This window comes from Prionailurus viverrinus, chromosome D1 (genome assembly GCF_022837055.1).
Source record: "Prionailurus viverrinus isolate Anna chromosome D1, UM_Priviv_1.0, whole genome shotgun sequence".
In the NCBI taxonomy this organism is placed as follows: Eukaryota; Metazoa; Chordata; class Mammalia; order Carnivora; family Felidae; genus Prionailurus; species Prionailurus viverrinus.
The window spans coordinates 65,768,816-65,793,787 of NC_062570.1; the positions used below are offsets into that span (position 1 = coordinate 65,768,816).

Here is a 24,972-nt window from a genome sequence, read left to right on the forward strand (position 1 = left end):
GGGCACTCATGATGAGCACTGTGTGTTGTTGTATGTAAGTGATGAATCACTGAATTCTAGTCCTGAAATCAATATTGTACTGTATGTACCTAAAATGTAAATAGATATATAAGTAAATAAATAAATTTTTAAAAAATATAATTAGGTGGGACCTAACTAGTTTAGTATCCAGGACCTTAAATAATTATTCTTCTTCCTTCTCTCAGTTCAAAAATCTTCCTTAATCTTATAAGCATCCAAGTTTCTTCACTCTTCTTCCTGCTGTTCCCCTCACCCAGAGTCACAACCTTCCTGGATGTTTGTCTTAACATCCCTTTGACTTTGTCCCTTTAGTCTCCTCAGCACCAAACATGTAATTGTCTCTCTGCTCTCACCTCAGCCAGGCTGAGCTCACCTCACCAGGTTTAAGAACAAGGCTTTCATGTCACACTACCCAGGTCTAATGTGTCAAATATGATTGCACATAGGATTCACTATAAAGTTTCTCAGAAGAGGAATGATGCAATTTTCCCCAAACATCAAGAAAAGGAATCTGGCTGCACTGTGTAAGGATAATAGCAAACAAACGAAAAAACAGGATTGGCAATCAGAAGACTTGGGCACAATTCCTTGATCTCCCTCTCTCGCTAAAGGCCTTTATATTGCAAGAATTTGGATATTGGTAGCCTCACTCACAAAAAACATTAATGTAGGGGCACCTGAGTGGCTCAGTGTGTTAAGCATCCCACTTTTGGTTTCAGCTCAGGTCATGATCTCAGTTTGTGAGTTGGAGCCCCACCTGGGGCTCTGTGCTGACAGCAGGAAGCCTGCTTGGGATTCTCTCTCTCTCTCTCTCTCTCTCTCTCTCTCTCTCTTTCTGACCCTTCCCTGCTCTCTCTCTTCTCTCTCAAAATAAATTAATAAATGTTTTTTAAAAACACTAAAGTAAATGTAATAGACATTCACACATTTTATAAAAAGAGCTGATTTAATAGGAGAAGGTTATTTTCAGGTATTTTATCAATAAAATTTAATTCTTACCTCAATCCTTACCAGAAACTTAGTTACAACTTAAATGTAAAAAATTGGAATGATAAACACTAGAAAAAAAATCAATGAGTTGTATAATTCTGAGGAGGGAAGAAAACTTTTCTAAGTATGACACAAAATTCAACTCAAAAGCCACTAATGAGAGAAAAAACAAGCCCTGAAGGAAAATATCATACATTTGCCTAAATAAAAATTTAAGACATATGATCTATAAGATATATGAAAAGCAAGTAATTAACATAAAAAGTCAAAACTTAAAAATAAACTGAGGGGAAAAATATCAGTAACTTATATGGAAAACAGTTCTAACGTAACATGTTATTTAAAAGCTCTTACTGAATCTACAAGATAAAATAATGACCAAATAGAAAAATGAACAAAGTATTCGAACCAAAAATTCCCAAAAGAATGAACACAGCTACCAGTGAGCATAAAAGGTGTTCAATTTCACTAACAAGTAAAGAAATCCTAAGTAACAAATAAGAAATCCTTTTCGCCTATCAGATCGGCAAAGATTACAATGGTTTATAAGATTTACAACAGCCATGTTGGCAAGGGTGGGGGAGAAACAGGCACCTTTACATACTGTTGATGAGAATTACATTGATGCAACTTCTCTGGAAAGTGGTTAGGCAATATTTATTAACATCTTAAATGAGCATGCCTTTGACCAGCAAATCTTCCCTTCTAGGAATTTTGCCTAAAGTAGTACAAGTACTACAATGCTGGGGCAAAGACAGCCGTGTGCTGCTGGCTACTGCAGCCCTGTTTATAACAGTTGAAATTGGAAACAACTCAAGTGTCCATCAATAGGGGCTTGGTTAAATAAATTACATTACATCCACCTGAAGAAACACAATGCTGCTGTTCAAAGTAATGTACTGACACGGAAAAATAGCCTAGATAAATTACCAAGTGAAACCATTTTCAGTAGAGTATAATCTTGTTATTCATTTTTTAATTGGGGCAAAACATATATAAAATCTACCATCTTAAACATTTTTAAGTTTACAATTCAGTGACATTAATTACATTCACAATCTTGTGCAACCATCACCACTATCTATTTCTAAAACTTTTTCATCACCCCAACAGAACACTGTAACCATCATTATACAATAGCTCCTCATTGTCCCCTCTCCCCAAATTCTTGGTAACCTCTAATTTACTCTATCTCAATGAATTCGCCAATTAAAGATATTGCACATAAGCAGAATCATACGATATCTATCCTTTTGTGTCTGGTTTATTTCACTTAGCACAATGTTTTCAAGGTTCATTCACACTGTAGCAAGTATCAGAACTTCATCCCTTTTTATGGATGAATAATATTCCATTGTGTGCATACACCACATTTTGTTTACTTATACATCAGCGGGTGAACACTTGGATTGTTTCCACCTTTTGGCTACTGTGGGTAATGCTGCTACGAATATTGGCATATAATTATTTGAGTCCCTGTTTTCAATTTTGGGGGGCATAAATACCTAGGAGTGGAGTTGCTGGGTCACATCGTAAGTTTTAGCTTTTGAATTTGTTCCCCAACAGCTGTACCATTTATATTCCCACCAGCAGTGTATGAGGATCCTAATTTTTCCACATCCTCGCCAATACTTTTTATTTTCCATTTTTGGTTAGAATATAATCATTTTTATAAAAATAAAATAAATGTTTATATAAATGTATTGTAGAGGAAACTGTTAACAGTGATTATACTCCTGGGGCACCAGTTTATAGGAAAGGCTCATATTCCAACATGTATTTTCCTATTGTGTAAAAGTTTACAGAACAAATGTATTACTTTTGTTATTAAAAAAATACTTTTTAAAAATATTTACTTATTTTGAGAGAGAGAGAGCAAGTGGCAGAGGAGCAGAGAGAGATTGGGGGAGAGAGAATCCCAAGTACACGCTGTCACCACAGAGCCCAACACAGGGCTCGATCTCACCAACTTTGAGTTCATGACCTGGGCCAAAATCAAGAAGAGTCAGATGCTCAACCAACCGAGCCACCCAGGTGCCCCCCACCAAAAAAGGTCTTAAAGGAAAATTAACCTGAGATAGTTTCATGCATGCTTACTAATGTGAAATTGTAACACATTATAGTTCTTGTGAAATGTTTACAGCAAAGCCCTGAATCAAAAGTCAATTCCCCGTCCTGGCTCCGCACCTTGGGCGCTTGGTTTTCTCACCTGACGCAAGTGGGACTCTGACGCAAGTGGGACTGGACCAGAGTTCCCAACCACAATGCCAAGAATGGGTTATGGTTGTGTAGACATCGCGACTCCTTCAAGCCCCAGGGCAGCACTGGGGCTCAGCGCTACCAGGAGCCTCCTCCTGTTATCCCAACGTGCCTTACAAAAGTTATCACTTCTTGTGTGTGCAGGGATAAGAAAAAGGTTGGGCAGTGCTAGGTCAGGTAACCTTTAATATCTCTTCCCATACTGAAACAGAATTCTACAACTGTGCTGAACTAATGAGCAAAGCTAAGAAAAGGGGGGTGTCAGGGAAAATCTAAGAGTCATCTACCATAGAGGAGAAAATGGAGATCCTTCCCCAAGGAGAGAAGCAAGCACAGACAGTGATTCAAGAAATGAGAACCTCAAGGAAGAGAGGGCAGCTTATGATTATTCACTCAAGTGTCTCACATGAAGCCACAGATCCTGAAAGAGAGAGCAAGGGAGCACTGCTTGGAGCGACACTGCTCTGGGAGAGGCATCCCAAAGATACCCACGTGGGCAGCAGACAAGTAGAACACCCGACCTCTGTGGGAAGAGGCACTGAGAGGCCTGGCTAAGTGAAAGCCAAGTGAAATCCTCTCTTCCAGGTGTTCTCAGCCTATCAGCTGCCAACTGTGGACTTTGTCCTGGAAATTCAACTCCTGGGCTAAAGAGATAATCTCCCAGGCATGTCCTGTGTAAACCTGGCTAATCAACACAACACACTCAGAACTAAGCCTGATGGCAGTCCCTAAAACAGTCCTGCCAACCAGGGGGTGTGCTAAAGGGCAAGGTGGGAGTTCATCCTGGCATAAATGTCATCTCTCATAATAGAACCAAGTGGCCAGGATGGGCATTTTCCAAAAATAAGTCAAACAGCTGCTTAGAGACAAGCACTCAGCTGGAAACCTCATCCGGAAGTGATATGGATATCGTGAGAAGAGTCACTGTGACTGAGGGCATGGACCTTTACTGGGCTTTGTTGACATTACAGTGGTAAGCCACCCAAGAGATTCTAAAGTATAGACATGAAATTCTAGGTCACTGAAAGAAGGCATACGGATTACATCTGGCCCTCACACCCTTTTTGAATCTCAGCTGCTGAGCCTCTTATGCAGTGGCTCCCAACCAGCAGCAGCACTTAGAAACTTGTTAAAAATGCACACCCCCAGGCCCCACTCCAGATCTACTGAATTGGAAACTAGCTCTCCAGGTGAATTTGGAGCCCCTCTCAAGTCTGAAAACCTACAATCTGGAGTTCAGATCCTCCAGATTTCCCTTATACTCAGTTTTAAATAAGCTGTGAGAGACTGGAATACTGCCCTCACTAGTTATACCCAGTAAGACAAGTTTCCTCCCACCCCCATTCTATCTTCCACACGGTCTCACAGGTTTCTTTTCTACCAACCAAATCCAATTGTGTTCCTTTCCTATTTTCAAAAGAAGGATTCTCCAGTACCTGGAGGTTCAAGCCCTTAAAGATCTGACCAAACCAATCTTCTTAGCCTCACCCCTAATTCATCTGTATGTACCTACTCATGGTAGGTGAGCATCTCATGTTTGCTCAGCGAATCAGTGCTAAAGATAAAAACGTTGTCTACGTGAATCTTTCCTAACCACACATCTTTTCCTCCAGAAGCAAAGTGGTTACTAAAACAGACAGAGACAGGGGAGACAGGAAAGCAGAATCCCATTACAAAAGAAAATTCCTCTGTGTGTCAAGAATCCATGCTAAATCTGAAATTCAATCTTACCCTGCTCTGCCCTTCAAACTATTCCATCTAAGCTGGCTGACAAGGCTGAACACAGATCTCATGAACACCGAGGAATGAGAGTTTACAAACAGCCCACACATTTTCATTTCAGAATCCTGACCCTTGCTTTATAGAATCCAAACAGGATCAATCCTTCAAAAAAGGAAGTATCCACCAATAGAAACTAGTCAATGTTCAATTTCCAGCAAGTGAAAGTTGTGGCCTGATAAATTTATTTCCTCAAACATTTCCAATGAACTTTGAGATTCTAAAAGAAACCTGTGAACTAGGAAATCATAGTTTATTTAAAAATGCTAATTTACTGAAAATTAGTTATATTTTCCCAAAACAAATTCTATCTTTTTACTATAAAACAGAAGGAATCGTAATCTAAGACATCTAACTACTTGTGGAATATTGTTAATGAAAAAGACCATCACTTCTCCTACCCAAAGAGTTATTATTCAGGTTATCTGCTTCTGAGTCTTGCCACCTATCCCCAGCCTCCCCGGTTTTTTATTTGGAATGGAATTCTCCATACTTAACCAGGTACTCCTTTCAGAGAAAGTTGAAAAGAACTCATTAAAATCGACAAACATCCAAAATCTATCCTAGCTCCCAATGGATAGATGGCAGAACATAACAGTAAACAACACATAACAGTTCAGAGGGAAAATGCACATGAAGTATGTTAGATAACTAAAAGAAAGTACAGTTGGTATACCAATTAGAGTGGAGGTATAAAAGGAGCATATCCTTTGGAATCAGACAGGCTTAGATTTGGATTTTAAGCAAGTTAGCCACTCTCAGTTCCTCATATGTAGACATCAAAACATCAGCAAATTCACTCAAAGATGATTGTGAGAATTTACTAAAATGATGTAAGTAAAAATGCCTGGTGTAATACAATGCCTGGAATACAGAAAGCATTCTACTAATGATATACCACAAACCTAAAATATACATCAGTTTTTAAAACATATATTGCTTGATCCTAAGAATTATGCAGCATGGAATTACACTTATTCCACTTCTTTTAGCTAATTAGCTAGGCCTATCCCCACTCTAGATCCCCCTCAATTTCCCCATATTTTTTCTTGATTCTTCTCAATCAAATCCAATGTTCCTCTTAGCCATCCCTTTCACATTTTGACATCCTATCTCTGGTTGTGCCACAGACCTAGAATGTACACCCTTCACATTGGTTCTCCAAACTCCTTACCATGGCCAAAAGGCTGTACCTGAACTAGCCTCTACCAACATTTTATGCCCTTATAATCACTGGCTCCTTATATTCTAACAATGAACTTCATGTTCTTTCAACCATGCCAAGCTCTTTCCTACCTCAGGGCCTTTGCCCTTACTGTTCCCTCCTCCAGAAATGTACATGCCCCAAACCTGAACATTCACAATTTCTTTTTGTGCTTGAACTTGCAGCTCCAATGTCCCATTCTCAGAGAGGCTTTCTCTAACTCCTCTTTTAATAGCTTTCAAGTTCCTGCTACTCTCTCTCTTTTACATCACCACTATTTCTCTTATAGTTCATATCACTATCATTATCTCATTTATTGTTTACTTATTTACTGACTGCTACCCCAAACATTTTAAGCTCCATGACACATATACTTTGCTGTTTCAGTCATCTCTACATATAAAACAGTGCCTAGACCAGAATGGGTACTCAATAAACATGTAATAAATAAATGAATGAATAAATAAAAAGTTTCTAAACAAGAGGTGCAGAGTTTGACACACACACCCCACACCCTACTTCTCTACCTGGTAGCAGAAGATGGAATCTCCAGGAAAGAGTATAAAGTAAAAAGAGAAAGGCTCTTATAAATAATGCTGCAATAAATATAGGGGTGCATATATCTTTTCAAGTTAGTCTTTTGTTTTCTTTGGGTAAACATCTACTAGTGGAATTACTGGATCAGATGATATTTCCATTTTTTAATTTAATTTTTTTAATGTTTATTTCTACTTGAGAGAGAGAGAGAGCGAGCACAAGCAGGGGAAGAGAGAGAGAGATAGAATCTGAAGCAGGCTCCAGGCTCTGAGCTGTCAGCACAGAGCCTGACACGGGGCTCAAACCCATAAGCCATGAGATCATGACCTGAGCCAAAGTCGGACGCTCAACTGACTGAGCCACCCAGGCGCCCCAGTATTTCCGTTTTTAATTCTGAGGACCTTCCATACTGTTTTCCACAGTGGTTGTCCCAATTTACAATAGCCAAGATATAGAAGCAACTCAAGTGTCCATCAAAATATAAATGGATAAAGATATGGTACACACACACACACACACACACACACACACACACACACACACACACACGCTTTGGAATATTCCTCAGCCATAAAGAATAATGAGATCCTGGCATTTGTGACAACATGAATAGACCTAGAGCGTATAGTGCTAAGTGAAATAAGACACAGGAAGACAAATACCATACGATTTCACTTATATGTGGAATATACAAAATGCAACAAACAAACAAACATACAACAACAAAAAACAAACTCTTAAATACAGAGAATATACTGGTGGTTGCCAGAGGCGGGGGCAGGTGGGGGAATGGGTGAAATAGATAAGAGGGATTAAGAGGCACAAGTTCCCAGTTACAAAATAAATACATCATGGAGATAAAAAGTGCAGCATAGGGAAAATAATCACTAATATTGTAATAACCTTGTGTGGTGACAGATGGTGACTACTTGGTGTGGTGAGCACTGAGTAATGTATAGAATTGTCAAATAACTATGCTGTACACCTGAAACTAAAATAACATTGTATGTTAACTATACTTCAATTAATTTCTTAATTAATTTTTTTAAGGCCGAGGAGAAATAAACTCTTGGGGAACACAAACAGTCATCCCAACTCACCTGCTGACAAAACATTAACTACTCTCAGGGCCTGGGATGATGTCAGAAGTGTTACTGTCTCCATGGCTTCTTACCACCATCACTGCCTTTTTTACCACCCGTCTCCTCCCAGCCAGCTCTTCCAGCACAGGTGAGCAGTAACTCACTCCTGAGCAGCAGTGAGGACTCAAACCCAGAGACACAGAGACACAGAGACACAGAGACACAGAGAGGACAGTGCTTCTCATACCACTTCAAAAACGGCAATTTATCTGGCAATCTTTCCATGTGCGTCTGAACCCAGACTGGTGAGTGAATCAGGGGGTTAGAGGGAGGCAAAGAAAATAAAAAATTTCAGTGCTCTCTTCCCTTCCTAGATTCCAAAGCCTCAATTCTCTGAACACAGCAGCTGAGTTGGTCTAGTCACAGACTGCCAACCAAGGTCACTGCCATTGCCAAGTTCACCTCAGCTGTCCCAGGTATTTTCCTCTGGCATTCAAGTACCACGCTTCTTTATAGATGCTGGGATCAGTTAAGTTCTTTAGTTTCCTTTCCCTATTTGTATCCGTTTTACCAAGTGACAGAGTACTGTATAGGCACACACAGATCTGACCTTTTTCTCCTCAGATGAGTGCAAAATCTCCATGTGTGGTTTCTATACCATGTGCTCTTGGCCACTTTTAATCACCCCTTCAGAACACACGATAGGTCAAAAACTGCTAATAAACTAAATGGGGTGAAGGATTCTGGCATAACTTTGTGCCAAGAAAACTTACCTCCTATAAGGAGTGCCAGGCATGGTTTTGGCAGCCGTAAGTCCCATCAAGGCTGAGCCTCTCCCAGCCGTACAGGGAGCTACTGTAGAGTCTGAGTGCCTGCCTACACAAGTAAAACTGCAGAAGAAATACAATGTTTGACCCTAATCTTCAGAGTTTGGTCTTCTCTAAAGCACAAAGAACCTTAAATTATAAACAGTCTAACTCAAAGGGAAAATCTGTGAAACACCTACTCCCAGGAACTCCCCATTCTGCCCTAGGCCTGCTTGGGTTCAGCAGGCCCATAAATTGGCACTGTTGATATGACCTTTCCAGGCTATATTTCAACAAGAGATAACAACAAAGCTGAGAGCTTTGGTAGCACTCAGAGGAGATTTGAAGGACTTAAAACATGCTGCTAAGTTTGGCAGCAAAAATTCCTGTTTCTTACAGCTGGAAAAGGAAATCTCTTTATAATTATACTTGTAGATAAGACACACCGAGCTACTCATGCTACTCATTCTAGTTAGGAACAGATTAGAGCCGACTCATCCCAATCCAGCATTCCTCTGAGATTGATCTGAGTGAGCACTGTGGGGTGCGGGGGCAAGTCTCACCTGGGGCTGAGGAGTCAACGTACCTACAGGGAAGATAAAGTGCCAGGAGCTTCTCAGTGGGGCTTACTGTCATAGCCACTACCACTTGCTCAGAGATACCTGCCACTCTTCATTACCTAGCTCTACTTTCTGTCATCCCACTTCCCATCTTCCTCTTTTACCCAGGGTTCTGCCATGCCCCTAACTCCAATGCCATATAACATGTGTTACTCATCACAGAGGGTCCTTTAAACCTACATGCTCTTTTGGCTCAGATTCTCTTTCTGGTTTATATATTTCTTTACAAAAGCAAAGTACAAGAGCTACAATCTATGTACTGATTGCAGGACACTTATTACTGCTCTGCTGATACTAGATGTCTGCCCAAAACATGGAGGAAGGGAACATCGCTCCACATTTCTCAGCAGAACAAACCAGACAAACCAACCATTCGGAAACAAACTCTGCTTGGCTTACAAGGTAATAAGATATATGACAGTAATTGCTCACATTTCATTCAGCACCAGATACAAGGTACTATGCTAAGCACGTGACACTTAGGCCTTACCACAACACTACAAAATAATACAATTAGCACTTCTGTTTCACAGAAAAGGATCTGGGGCATGGACAGGCTCCATAACTTACCCAAGATCTCATAACTAGTAAGTAGCAGAACCAGAATATGAACCCCTACTGTCTGCCTCCGGAGCCCAGGCTCTAAATGTCACTCTTTCATTAGACAGCTCTTCTCGTAACACACAGGTTTTTCTTTGAGCAGCAATGGCTTGCTTCAAACCCTGAAGGAAACACTGACATTTTTCTCCACAGAGAGAAGGAAATAGTGATGGCAGTACTTATTCACAAAGCTGATCCGAGTCTATACAGCAGAACCCTAAACATCTGTCAACCAAAATTTCCCCAGGAGCACCAAGTGAAACCCACCTCCTTTCTTACTAACCTGGTAGATTTTCTAACTTACTAAAGGCTGGAGCCTCGTTGCAGGTTGTTACAACCAAGCCCTGTGCATCTGACAGCAAGATTCCAGGCTCCAAGTTATGAGAACCAAGTCAAATGCTTTCTAGAATCCAGCTGATAGGATTAAAAAAAAAAGCTATGCAAATATTTTTTAAGCATAAGCAATATATGTTGGCCAATTTGGGGAATAATTTTATAGAACTTCAGGGAATCTAGTTGGAAAGACAAGACATATGCATTTAAGAGTCAAGTCAAAATGTCAATGAAAACACTCTATCTAAACCCCCCACTTTCTAGAAGAGGAAACTGAAGCCTAGAGAAGCCAAGGTTACTTCCCCAAGGTCACCCAAAAGTCACCAACAGAGCCAGGACTAAAGCTCAGATCTGCTGACCACCTGGCCAGAGCTCTCTGTACTGCTATATGGAGGCCGAGGAACTCACAGGAGGGACAGATCTCAAACAACAATTACAGCTAACAATTACTGAAAGCATATTTGTGCCAGCAACTAAGCTAAGTGCTCTATATAAATTCACTAATTTGGTGCACCTGGGTGGCTCAGAAGGTTAAGTATCCGACTTTAGCTCAGGTTATGATCTCATGGTTCATGGATTCGAGTCCCACATCAGGCTCGATGCTGACAGCTCAGAGCCTGCTTCACATTCTGTGTCTCCCTCTCTCTCGGCCCCTCCCCCTCCAAATAAGTAAACATTTAAAAAAATTATTTTAAAAAATTAACTCATTTAACCCTTACAACAAACCTTTGAAAGGAGTAAGATTATTCCCAATTTACAGATGCAGACACTAAGGTTTACAAAGGTTAACTCGCCAGAGATCCACAGATAGTAAGAGGAAGAGCCAGACTACAAGCTTCCAGAGCTGGCTACAAAGGGTCTTTTTTTTTTTTTTTTTTTTTATGAAATTTATTGACAAATTGGTTTCCATACAACACCCAGTGCTCATCCCAAAAGGTGCCCTCCTCAATACCCATCACCCACCCTCTCCTCCCTCCCACCCCCCATCAACCCTCAGTTTGTTCTCAGTTTTTAACAGTCTCTTATGCTTTGGCTCTCTCCCATTCTAACTTCTTTATTTTTTTTCCTTCCCCTCCCCCATGGGTTCCTGTTAAGTTTCTCAGGATCCACATAAGAGTGAAACCATATGGTATCTGTCTTTCTCTGTATGGCTTATTTCACTTAGCATCACACTCTCCAGTTCCATCCACGTTGCTACAAAAGGCCATATCTCATTTTTTCTCATTGCCACGTAATATTCCATTGTGTATATAAACCACAATTTCTTTATCCATTCATCAGTTGATGGACATTTAGGCTCTTTCCATACTTTGGCTATACAAAGGGTCTTAAAGGATACACAGGTACGATTCATGGAAGTAGAAGGACCAACAGCAGCTTGTGAAGGGCGGCCAATGTTGGGGGAAGGAGGACCTAGGGCCCTGACTGGGCAGGCTGCCAGGAAGCAACTGGCAAGAAGCAGTTCTAGTCTGCCATGACAGTGAAGGGTAGGCATCCTACAGGAGGGTAAAGCAGAGCCTCTGAAGCTGGGGTGAGAAGGACCACCGTGGAGACTCTCCCCAGGTGTCAGAAAGGTGAATAAAATGCAAAGTATAGGGACACCTGGGCGGCTCAGTGGAAACTTCTTGGTTTCAACTCAGGTCATGATTTCACGATTTGTAAGATTGAACCCCACATCAGGCTGTGTGCTGACAGCGTGGGGGCTGCTTGGGATTCTCTCTCTCCCTCTTCCTCTGCCCCTCCCCCTTCTCACTCTCTCTCTCTCTCTCTCTCTCTCGAAATAAATCTTTGAAAAAAAAAAAGAGAGACACCCGCTGTACTCTTCAAAATGCTGCACTAAGTTGATAATGATAATGGAAAGCACCGAACCTTTACTAGGTGCCAGGCACTGGCTGAGAGCCTTATAGGTGTCATTTCATTCACTCCTTGGCACAACGCTAACAAGCTAAGTACTACTATTATACATTTCACAGATGCCTCACAGAAAAGGGAGGCTCAGGGAGATTAAACAACTTGTCCAAGGTCACACAGCCAGTAACTGTAATGGCAGGTTCTAAACCTAGGCGTGTAAGACCCTTGGGCACCAGCTCTTCGTTACCACACCTTGCTGCACTGAGACATTCACAGTAAGTGCAAGTGGTCCATTCCACCACACACGCACTGAGCATCAAGAGTCACTGATAGCTGAACAAACACATTGCAGGTTGACTCATTTAAAAGCAATCTATGATATTTAGCTGTCAGAACTCCATCAGGGAGCTGTGTTCCAAGACGTAAGTGAGCACACCAAAATTCACTTCCTCTAACAAGGCTAAAGAGTTCTGAAAACTAGCTGACTATATAGTTTTCTTTCCAATTTTTCCCTTTCCCTTTTCCTATCCTCCCACACCCAATTCACTGACACTCTCAGAGAAACTTCAACAGAGACCTAGAACCCTCTCCCTCCTCATATTTCCAGTCCTTTATAGTTGGCTTTCGTCCATCATTCAAACAGTACTTCACATCAGAGTCTAAGAGTTGGCTATTCCTCCTTCTTCCCAGCCTAACGCATGAGATGATCATTAGCCCTACCTGCAAAACGCCAAACTTCAGCGGGTCTTTGTTTCTTCTTTCTTAGTCGAACACACAGAGGCTCACTTTGGGGAGGAAATAACTACAATACAACATCTAACATAATATATATATGGGATAAGTCCCTCACTTGCTACTATCTAGACCCTCCCCAGCCCTTGGCCTAGCCACTCTGTATTCACTAACAAAATGGGTGAACAGACTAAGAGGGCATATGGGTACCAGAGATGCCTCTGAGCCCAAGAGCAAATGAACAGGGGTGTCAACTCCAATGCCAGCCTCCCAGGACACAACGCTGTCTCATTGGGTCCCCCGGGGACAGGCCAGCCTTCTGCTAAATTGTAAAGGCCTCCTAGAGCAGCCCAAGAACTACCTTCTATCTCCCCTGCTTCCCCTCAGAACTACCTTTCCCCAGTCCCCTTGCCCAGGGCCTTTCTCCTGTTTCCTTCTAGTTTTCCTGCTGCTTCAGATCTTGTGTCCTCTAACTCCCAGTTCATTTCATTTTCCCCAGGGTCAAACAGTCCTTCATTCACTGTACTGTTTCTCATTAGTCAATCTCTAGCTCATATACAAACCCCTTCAGAGACAAGTCACACAGAAGAGGAGTCTGTATCTTTGAGAAATGGGTGGTTTATATGACAAACACTTAGAAACAGGTCAGCTTTCATACCCTAATTGCATATATAATTCACCTTTTTTTTTTTTTTTTTAAATTTTTGGGACAGAGAGAAACAGAGCATGAACGGGGGAGGGGCAGAGAGAGAGGGAGACACAGCATCGGAAACAGGCTCCAGGCTCCGAGCCATCAGCCCAGAGCCTGACGCGGGGCTCGAACTCACGGACCGCGAGATCGTGACCTGGCTGAAGTCGGACGCTTAACCAACTGCGCCACCCAGGCGCCCCTAATTCACCTTTTATAGATACAGTGCAATCTAACATACAGGCAGTTTTTAGATGAGAATATTGTGATCATTTCAATAGCCCTTCAAGAACAGTATATCAGAGCCAGAAATAATAAGAGAAGGGATCTTTGGAGAAATCCTACAATGAGGTCTTAACTCATTTAACATCCTCCTCTCCCCTCAACACACAAATACACACAGGCAAGTTTTCTAGGTCTTACAGGTGGAAACAGAGACACTGGGGATTTTTCTATCAGGCAATATTATGCAGCATATTCCCCTAAGGTAGATGCACCCAGTATTTTACTGCACCCACCTACTGAGATAGATGCATACAGTGCCTCCTCCCAAGCCAAAAATAGATGCTCAGAATCTCCCTCCCCATCCCCAGGAGAAGGCACTCACTAATGCAAGTTCTCCCTCAGGCTTTATAGAGAAATCTCTGCAGACTATGGCAGATGGTAATTTTTTTTTTCTTTCATGCCCTCCTGGCCCCTTCTCCACTTTCCATGGTTACTCTAACTCAAAGAACTCAATTATCTACCACCAGACTTCCCCCTCCCCCACCCCTGTCCACCCTAAACACCCTCTTCTTCCAAGCTAATGTAAAGGCTCAGAAGGGAGGCCAAGCCAACACTCTGCAGGGCGGCTGCCTGGACTCCTCTAGGCTCAGATACACATTCCCTTCGCTTGGCTGCCTCGGCAAACTCTCTTGGGCCCAACACTGGAAATCAGGAGACTCCAGGGCAGTGACACATAACAGACAAAGAGAAGCAACAAGAAGACATGCTCTTCAGTCTCTCAGCCCCACCTGCCTGCAGGGAGGTGTTCTGGCAGTCCCAGACTCTGACCCTTCCACCTCCTCCCCGTGGTCCTCCCCAAAGTAGTTCTTAGAATCAGATTAGGTAGACACGGAGCACACCCTCTCTTACTTATAACTCAGCAGTGTTGCCAAGATATCTGGAGTCAGAGGCACCCCTGCATACTGTAAACCCACACCCTCCATTCCAGGGACAGGGTAGAGCCAGCAGAATTCAGGATGCCCTAGGCCTGTCCTCTAAGGCATTTCAAAGTTTCAACTTCCTTGGGTAACTGATTATTCTAATTTTAGAGAGAGGGAGCCCAGAGGGAGAGTATGTAGGAAGGGCAGTAGAGGAAGGGGAGAGAGGGAGAACAGGAACGTTACTTTTTAATCCTTAAAGAATATGGAGGGATCCATCCAACGTGTGACTCACCTCTGGGAAGCTGGACTGAGCAGGAGTGGGGACCAGCTGCAGCCCCAATCTAAGCTACGGACCACTTCTCTGTCGGGCCTGAGAGGCTACTGTGATGGATTCACCTGAAAAAAGGCTCTGTTGTTAAACAATAACAGATCTGTCTCCTCAGGGTCTTCCCAGAGGCTTCTTCCCAGAGCCTACTCCAGGGCATGGAAGCTTGCCCTGTCCTGCTACAAAAGCTGAGGCTGCCAAATGGGGGGCCAGGTCTCTCACTGTGTTCCCACCTAGCATGCCATGAGCCCTACACACTCCCTGAGAACAGATCTGGGTGCCCTTTCCTGAAGTCTCCCCACCCCTGCTTTTCTGTTCCTTGGCATAGTCCCAATGCATATCAAGAATCTCTGCCCTTGAAATTCCCACTTCCTCATTTCTTTCTTGTTTCCCTCTAAGCTGTAGCCATACAGGTTCCTGAAAGAGCTGCCCAGCCCCCAAGGAGCCTTTCAGAGTGATAACTCTGCCTGCCGGTTAAACCCTGTCTTTCAGACCCAGAACCCAGCTAGCAGAATGAGGGAACCAGCCCTGACAATCAGAAGCCTCTCTTCCAGCTACTGAAATGTATACCATAACTGCCAGGTAGTTAGCTGTGGGACACTGGAAAAGCGAAGGGTCTCTTGGAATCCTTCTCTTCTATACTAAACACATGAGTCGGGTAACCTAAGCAAAGAAAGCTTCATCTCTGAAGCATCATTTATGAGGCTCAAACCTGCAGTGAACATCACTCTTCTATTTCCCAAAGAAAGCATCATTTGTTTCCTTTAATATCTCGAAGGACTTTTTAAAGGTTTCTTCTCATTTTTATTTATAAATGCACAAAAGAATAGGGCACTTTATAAATTGGGAAACTAGACCAGAGAGGCAAAATGACTTTCCAGAAGAGAATGGGGCCATCATTCAAGCTTTAATTCACAACATCTCACATTATACAGGACTTGACTTGCTTAAAATTACTTTCATAGAAATTGTTTTAAGCTTATTTATTTTGAGAGAAAGAGAGAGAGAGAGAGTACAAGTTGGGGAGGGGCAGACAGAAGGAGAGACAGAATCCCGAGCCAACTCCACGCCATCAGCACAGAGCCTGATGCAGGGCTCAAACTCACAAACTGTGACATCATGACCTTAGGTGGAGATCAAGAGGCGGACACTTAACTGACTGCACCACCTAGATGCCCCACTTTCACAGAAATTACCTCATTTTTGTTCCTCCCAACAGACCTGTTAAAGTAGTTATATCATTATCTCTCATCTCAGAGGTAATAAATCTAAAGGTCACATAGGTTAATGGTCTTGCCCATGGCCACCTTGATGGCAAGTAGCAGAACCTGACCATGGACCTAAGTCTCCTCACCTCAAATCCAGTACTCATTCTGCTACATCAAAAGAATGACCACCTGCTCACCCTCTTCATATGTGTGGGGGTGATAAAGTTAGAGGAACCCCAACCACAGCCACTTGAGTAGAAAAGTGGGATTCTGGATTTGCACTGCCCACTGACTCAGAGAGGCCTCCTCCTCACACCCCCAAATTTAAATCCCAACCAACAGTGCAATGCCATATGCTTCCAACAAAACAGAGGTTTCAACTAAGCGGAGGATCACTGGGAGTGTATTAAAAGGAGGCATCACTATAGCAATGGCCCATCTGAGGTCCAGGGCCACGGAGTTCACCCTTGTGGACCCTCAGGCCACAATACTGATGCATACATGTATACAATCAGGGAGCCCAAACTGGGGACATGGTCAGTGCTTTTACTGGCAAGCTGACCCGAAGTTAATCAGAAGGCCCCCTCATTGTCTGCCAGAATACAAAAGACATTCTGTTCAAAAAGTTCAAGAAGAAAAACCGAAGAGCCAGGACAGCAGCTGTTCCCTCAACCCACAGAGAAACCAGAGGCATCCACAATGTTCCCTAAGGCCCAGCAGTAAGTTTGAGATGTAACATGGCTGAAGCGGAAGCACATCTCCTGATAAGTCTCCACTGCAGGGAGTGTCTGCTGCATTAATGCTCCAAATAAGATCACTGAGAACCTAACTACCCCATCACCTATAAAAGTGCCTTTCTGGAAGGATCTCCTCTCCTAGGCCACACTGAGCTTAGCACACACCACTCCTCTGGGGCAGAACAAGTTTCACCAAAGCATAGGACAAACAAAACAGGAATGCACAGTGTGGACAGTGCGTGCTCTGAGATTTGGTTAAAATATTAACCTGAAGAATCCATCACAGTACCTCAGTACTGTGTCTCCACAACCACAACCTCGTGCCTCATGTCTCCACAGGCAACCTAGTAGCAGCCACCACTGAGAGCTCACTCAGAGATATCTGTATAGGAAACCTCTTCACAGCCCCCACCCCCAGCCCAAAACACACACACACCTGCCAGCCTCCTTTAGCAAAGCCTGTGATGGGCCTTATTAATAAAGAGGACAGCTTGCTTCTTTCCAAGTTACCTGAGGGAGAAACGAAGAGAGTGACCCTAGCTCAGATATCCCTAAGACAGTCCCTCTGTCCTAATAACTGCTCCAGAGACTGGGAACTCACCACAAGCTCCTAGCTGAGTTAATTGGAGCTTTTTCTTTTTTCACTACAGGTCAGACATAGCAACACCAAGAGACAAAACAGACAGTGTTCACTAGAACAAACCAAGCCACTCAAAAGACACTGGAGTTTCCACGTAGGAACTCCAAACACAATGCTGGAATGACGATAACTTGCTTTTTCTATATAAAAAAACTGTTTCTGTAAAATATCCTAAGCCTTTGTGCTAAATACAAGATGATGATTTCTACAGAAAAGTCTAAACACCTCAGGTTCAGCAAGAGTGAGATCAGCTAGATTTGCAAAGTCAAGAAAATTGGCTGTTTCCCTCCTCCTTAAGCTAATAGAATCCAACTGTTGGAGCATGACATCATTCCTGAGCCCCAAACCCTGAGCAGAGAGTACAGACTTATCCCTGCCTCCCAGAAAACAGCCCAAGACTATGGCCAGGAAAGGAGAAAAAACAATCCAAGCCGGAGCTGACCTTACCTGAAAGTCCCGGTGCTTTCCTGCCCACTCCATTCTCGGCAGAGTTTGGCTCACACCACAGTCTGTAAGGGAGCCCGGGGCCCCAAAATCCACTCGCTTAAGCTCCGATACCTGCTGCGAGCTTCCCACAGCTCCTTCCTCTGACCTTTCGTGGCGCTCCTTCCAGCCAAATGAGCAGAGCACTTCTAGCCGGCCAGGCCAGTTGTCATGGAGACCCTGTTCTCACCAGCCAGCGTGCTCTGTGCTCTGGCTTGCTCTCTCTCTCTCCTGCTCTCGCTTGTGCGCTCGCGCTGGCGCTCGCTCTCTCTCTCTCTCTCTCTCTTTCTCTCTCTGTCTGTCTCCTCTCCTCTCTCCCTCTCCACCCCCCTTCTCTCCCGCTCTCAGTTCTGGGAGGCTTCCATGAAACAGCACTGTCTTTTGATCAGCTCGGGTTTTGCACACATTCCACTCCTCCTACCTCCCTTCCAGTCAAACAAGAGCTCTGGGCAGCTCCTGGGAACTGGCTTAAACAGTTAAGATGGGAGAAGGGAAAGACAGTGAGTGGACTTGTTTTCCTCCCCTCTAGTGTCTCTTTTTTTTTTTTTTTTTTAACTTGGAAGAAGCCTGGCCAGCAGGGAGGGAGCTAGCTGGAGCACTTGAGAGGGGAAGCAAGCCCTTCCTCTGGGTCCTGGAGTGTGGGTAGGAGGACCCAGATGCATTGCCTTGACTTGTTTGTGCGCTTGGGATTTTCCGGGCAGCACTTGAGGCGGAAATGTATTCACATCCCAGGAGCTCGCCTGGACTGGCCTCTCCACTTACCTTGCTGCCTGCCCAGGTTGTGGTGATGGCTTTAACCAGTGCAGGGACCCATGGTACTATTGCTGATACCCAAGCAGTCTCTCATCTTCCTGCAACAGAGAGGAAAGACACCAGGTCAGGACCATTAAGAGTCCCAGACAAGTCCAGAGTCATAGCAGAAGCAACAAACAAGATACAAACACAACCTCATCTCTCTGCCCTGCTCAGGACCTGCAGCTAAAGCCCCTGGATGTCTGTGAGCTGCTGTCACAGCCAGGGATACTATCATTTTTGTCCAAGAGCCAGCACAGTGCCTAGGACACAGCAGGCCCTCTCAATTCAATCCCCCCATGTATATTTCTTCTTTGTGATCCCGCAACCATGGGATAATGACCCGAGCTGAGATCAAGCTCAGTTGGATCAAGCTCAACTGAGCCACACAGGCGCCCCATGACCTTCTATTATATGCACTATTTTGTCTGACCCTCAAACCTTCTGAAATACACTGAGCAATATTATTACCATTTTATACATGGGAAAACTGAGGCTCAGAGAGATCAAATGTTCAGCCCACAGTTACACAGCTAGTGAGTTAGACCGTCAAAGAACTAGTAGAGGCCAGTCCATTGTCCTTTAGTCCGGTGTCCTTCCACTAAAGCACACTACCATCTGATCTTAAAAACTAACAACTTTTTTGATAGCCAGTATTGAGATACAAGGAGGAAGGCAGAGAATCTTTCTGAGTCATTGTGAATTAGACCTGACTACCATCCTGTTGGCCTGAAGACTGTATGATAGCATCTATGAGCTGTAGAAGGTAATGATACACAGATTAGAGGGAAAAGTCTTGCCCTGTAGCTATAATTTACCTTACACTTTTTTGAAGTACTCTCAGAAATCTTGACTCATCTGTTCAACACAACTGACCTGAAAGTTAGGACTGCTATTATCACAGATTATTAAATCTAATTTAACAGATTGAGATGAAAATCTAAAAGAGAGGTCAAATGACTTGCCCCAAATCACAGAACCAGAAAATAACAGATCTAGAAAGAGTACAGAAGCTTTTCAACTCTCTTTTGTGTAGTAAGCAGAGAGGCTGCAGGGAAACCAGGTGGAGCAGGGGGTCAGAAGACCTTGGCAGTATCTGGTTCCACCATTAACTAGCCATGTGACCTTGAGCAAGTCACCTACCCTCCCAGTTTCTACCTATGAAACCTGTCCCATGGGCAACTGATAGGGCTGGGACGGGCATAAAAGAGATGACTATGTAAAAGCATTCTCCTTAAGTCGGGCACTGAGCTAAGAACTTCATTCATCTCTACTGTTTTCACCACATACAGACAAACAAAACCCAGGGCCTCTGTTATCTCTCCAAGAGGAGAACACCAAGGCTCAAAGAAGAGATTTTTCTTTTTCTTTCTTTTTTTTAAATTTAATGTTGGTTTATTTTTTGAAAGAGAGAGAGAGAGAGAGAGAGAGAGAGAGAGAGCGCGCACAAGCGGGGGAGGGGCAGAGAGAGAGGAAGACACAGAATCTGAAGTAGGCTCCAGGCTCTGAGCTGTCAGCACAGAGCCTGATGTGGGGCTCAAACTCATGAACAACAAGATCATGACCTGAGCCAAAGTCAGATGCTTAACCAACTGAGCCACCCAGGTGCCCCAAGTAAGAGATTTTTCAATGCTGCTTTCCTAAAACACTGCCAGTGAGGTCCTGATGGAATCTTTAATGCAGCGATCCTTTATAGAATCCTTTTGACTTTTATTGACCTCTGATATATCACAAAATTATCAAAATAAGATTTTAATTGACTTGAGTTTAAAAAGTAAATATATGTCAGAAGCTAAGGTAGGGAAAGTGTTAGAAAATCCAACAGGAAATAAATCCTAAGTGGTGGGCACTATTGCTTTAGTGAAGCAATCAGAGCTTCAAAACGCTCAGGTCCAATTTCCCACTACAGAAGCCTGACCTGACCCAAACACCAGCTCGGGAATCCCTCAAAGGCCCTAGTTCCCCACGTCTGCAAAGAAAGACTGAATGAAATGACAAGTGGAACACCATCAAGTCACTGAACCTCTCCCCTTCCCATTTCCAACAGGCATCCCTTTGCTCTCCTCCTGACCCTCCACTTCTAAGTACTCACACTAAGAAGAGGTGATGCCCATCCACTTCTACAACAAGCTAATACTCGTTATAGTATTAGCACCAACAAATATTGATCCAGCACCTACCATATGTCAGGCATTCTTCTAAGCCCTGTGAGGGGCCAGGGGCCAGGACCAGGGCTGAAGACACAAGTCAGACTCTAAAGTAATGCAAACTTCAAAAAGCCCCACAGACCAGGAACAGAATGCAGGCCATGCTCCCCCTAGTGGCATGCTGGAGTTCACAGAGGTTCTTTAGAGCCTTGTCCTCTAGGGGAAGGGACACAGTAAGGGCCCCATTATGGGAGAACCAGAATCCCTGCTTGGGTGCTGTGACAGGTATAAGCTCTCTGCACTAGGCAGAGCAAGAGGACAGCTGAATCCCCCTGCTGCCCCTTCACAGCTGGATTCAGACCAATCCTGTTTGACCTTTCCCAAATGATAGGGCTCTTACAGCCTCATGTGGTCTAGGATCTGTTGAGTGGCATGCATGCATACCTATGCCAGAAATCTGGGAGATACCCTTGCATATTCCCACCTCCCCCTCTCCATATCCAATCCATTTACCAATTCCAAACATTTCTTTTTCCAAAATGTATCCGTCCATTTTTCTGCACCTCCACCTCCACCCTAGTCCCGTCCCTTAATGACTGAAAAATGTCCGATTGCCCCAGCTTTCACTCTTGCCCTCACAGCTCCATTCTCCATGCAGCTGTCTGAATCACCCTTTTACATCAGATCATGTCATTTCCTCCTTAACACACTTCAGTGTCTTCCCACTGCACTTTAGATGAAAGCTTGATTCTTACCAGGACCTAGAAGGCCCTGTGATCCTTCTCCAGCCTCCTCTCAGCACATTTCCTGCCCTCCACCTGAGTGTGCCAGCTACAAGGGCCAGATTTTCCCCCAAGCTGTTCCCCTTTGCCTGTGTCACTCCCCATGTGCCAAACTGGCTCTTACCTTGCCTCAACCGGGACTCTCACCTCCTCAGAGAAGTCTTCCACAATCCTCCAATCTAAATGAGGATTTATCCTTCATAGCACTCACCATCATCTCTAACCAAAATATATCCATCCTTTTCATAATGTCAGTTTTCCCCAATGAGTTCCTTTAGGAGCAGGAACCTTGACTGTTTTTGCCACCATATTCCCTGCATTTAGTATGGGGCCCAGATCCCAGCTGGCACTCAATTAATGTCTGCTGAATGAATGCAAAAAAAAAAAAAAAACCAAAACACATTTCATCCTGTCCTACAGGAAGAAGAAACTTAGAACAGCTATTTCATGTCACTCATTGTTTCTTTTCATAGGCTTACAAACTATAATTACATCCCCTTTTCTTATGTGCCTTGCCTGTGGGCTCAACCAAAAATTCCTGTAAAGTCTCCCTGTGGTTTGTTTCCCAGAAATTTCCTCGTAAGGTCACTCTTCTAGGGACGAGCTCCAGAGTTTTATAGCCTCTCCCATTACCCATTACAGGCACTCCTCCACCAGTATCATTGCCAAACCAAGCGGGATGCAGGAATGGCCCAACTCCCATACATGAGAAGGTTCTCTCAGGTCAGCAGCATTCAGGGACAAAAACGCTTTCTCTTATGTCTACTGTGCAGGTCACTGTACTTGCAAGAAATACATTTTCCCTAAAAAAAAAATCATCTTATGTTTTATAATTTGGAGTATAAAAGGTTTGAAAAAAATTTTTTCATTACTAAATATTTGTATATGTATACATACACATTCATACATATATATATACACATTTATACATATATATATACATATATATATACACATTTATACATATATATATATATAACTACTATTTGAGGGGAAAATAAGGAAAGCCTAAATAACAGTAACAGCAGTGTGACTAAACCCCCTCATGAGATACATTAGCACCAAAATCTGAAATCCTTTCTGGCTTCATCTGCTGCCCATGCTTCCCCTGCTGCCCACACCCATCTACTGGCACAGCAACCACACACCACCTATGCCCTGAACACTGCGTTTTTCCTTGCTACAGCCCCTCCCCAGTGCTCATGCTGTTACCTTTATCCGCCTCCCTACCTCCGCCTCTACGACAAGCAAAAGCTTACTGCTTTCAAGGCCCAACTCCGTTATCACCTCCCCTGAGAAATATTTCCTGATCTCTTGGCAGAATCTGTTTGCTTAGTCTGCAATCCCACAACAGTTTGAAGATGCCTTCATCATGATATTTATATCACTTTATCACTGTCACTTGTACCCCTGTATCCCCCACAGTTGTGAGCCCCATGAGGTCTACCAATTTTATTATCTCATTCACAGTGGGCAATCTATTCATGTAATAGATTGATCCTTGAAAAAGACTTTTTAAAAAATAAATACAGAAGCTGTCTCCTCCATAAGATGAGGGAATTTGAGTGTATAGACTTACACTGTACCAAGAGAATATATATATATATGTGTGTGTGTGTATGTGTGTGTATGTGTATATATATATATGTGTGTGTATATATATGTGTGTATATATGTGTGTATATATATGTATGTGTGTGTATATAAGTGTATATATATGTGTGTATATATATATACATATACATATATATATGTATATATATATGATTAGATTCTAGATTTAGTTCCTAGAAGAGTTTATAGTATTTTCTTATCTCTTTAAAAACAACTGAAATTCCAAACCTGAAAACACAGGAGCAAAGTAAATCTTTTTAAGTCACTCCTTACTTTGGGATCAAAGGAATTCAAGAAAAGTAAGCTGTTGTTGGATACCAGAATGCCTAAAAGATGCCGTGTACTTCAGAAGCCTCCCAGTGCCCACCAGACTGGAGTCTAGCAGCATCTCCACCAAAGACAGCTAGTTCTACCCAAGTAACAGGGAAATCAGGCACGTATCCTGCCCATTTCTATACTGGGCTCTGGCCGCCATGTGAGCAGGCAGACTTACACAAGAGCCCTTTAGGGCTTTCCAGTTTTCTTTTTCTACCTCTGAGTGGACATGTGGCTAAGAAGGGAAAAATTAAAAATTCAGAGAGGGAAAGAAGGAGTCAGCAGGCTGGAGCCCAGGTCCTGGTTTCCAGGGTGGTAAGATCTTGAGCAAAACCCTGCCCCCACTGAAAAGCCTCTGCTTTTCCCTGCGTATAACAAGAGGGCAATTGGGCTGTTTGAACTAGCTGTTCTCTAAGGGTCCTTCCAGCTTGAATTTTCTCTTGCAGTCACCCAGTCCAACTGTTCTGTCCTAGTCACCTAGTCCCAGTGCTTTCTGAAGAGTCCAGAGCAGCAAGAAGACTTCTTGTTTCAGGGGCTACAGAGTCTCCATCTAACTCTTTCAGCAGAGCCCCTGATCTGGGGCTCTGGAGTCATCTGCCTGGTATCAGACAGAAGACTGTCCCCCCAAATAGGGCAGGCTTTCCTGGAGGAGAAGATGGAAGATTTAGGCTTCTTGACTAAGGAAAGCTAAAGAGAGAATAAAGATACTAAACACCAGATGCGGAAATTTGGAAATGGCCTGGGAAGTGCCTGGAAGGAGACTGAGGCTCCCAGGGACTTACTCCTGGCCATCAGTCTGAGACAAAGCCGCTTTTACAAAGCAGAAGAATTGGCAATATCTTAGTTCTCTTGAAAGATAATCTGCCTACTACAAATCAAGCAGTCTCTTCTACCAGCACCTTTGAAGCAACAAAATAAGTGTCTCCCTCCATATGGCAACCCCAGCCTCCTCTGCCTCTGTCAGGAGGCACATCCAACAGGACCTCCAGTGTGCTGGCCACTACTACACATAGTCTGCTTGCACAGCCTTCCCGGGAAAACAGAGAAAGAGCCATTCTGTGTTCAAATCCTGCCATTTTATGGCAGGATATTCTCTGGGGTCCTTACTCCTGCCTTAATCCCACCTGCCTCCCACCCATCTCCTACCCTCCCACCCAACACTAAGACTCTGAAGTAAAAGAGTATGGGATTCAGCCTGTAATTATCCTGGATCCTACCGCCCTGTGGTGAAGTGGCTACTAGACATCATGCTGGGTTGAGCACACTTTCCTTTGGTCTGTCA

The 24,972-nt window shown here is 43.5% G+C and overlaps 1 protein-coding gene across 8 annotated transcripts in view; it reads right to left on the bottom strand.

Annotated features, from left to right (window-relative positions):
• The window catches only part of DENND2B (DENN domain containing 2B), a 180,614-nt gene that overhangs the window by 90,323 nt on the left and 65,319 nt on the right, over positions 1–24,972 (bottom strand). For 7 of the 8 annotated variants that reach the window (XM_047877910.1, XM_047877911.1, XM_047877907.1 and 4 more), the window contains one exon: positions 18,803–18,891. The gene's annotated coding sequence lies outside the window, so the exon portion shown is untranslated. Of the gene's footprint in view, positions 1–18,004; positions 18,632–18,802; positions 18,892–24,972 lie in introns of those variants that run through there. The other variant, XM_047877913.1, reaches the window with a different exon arrangement.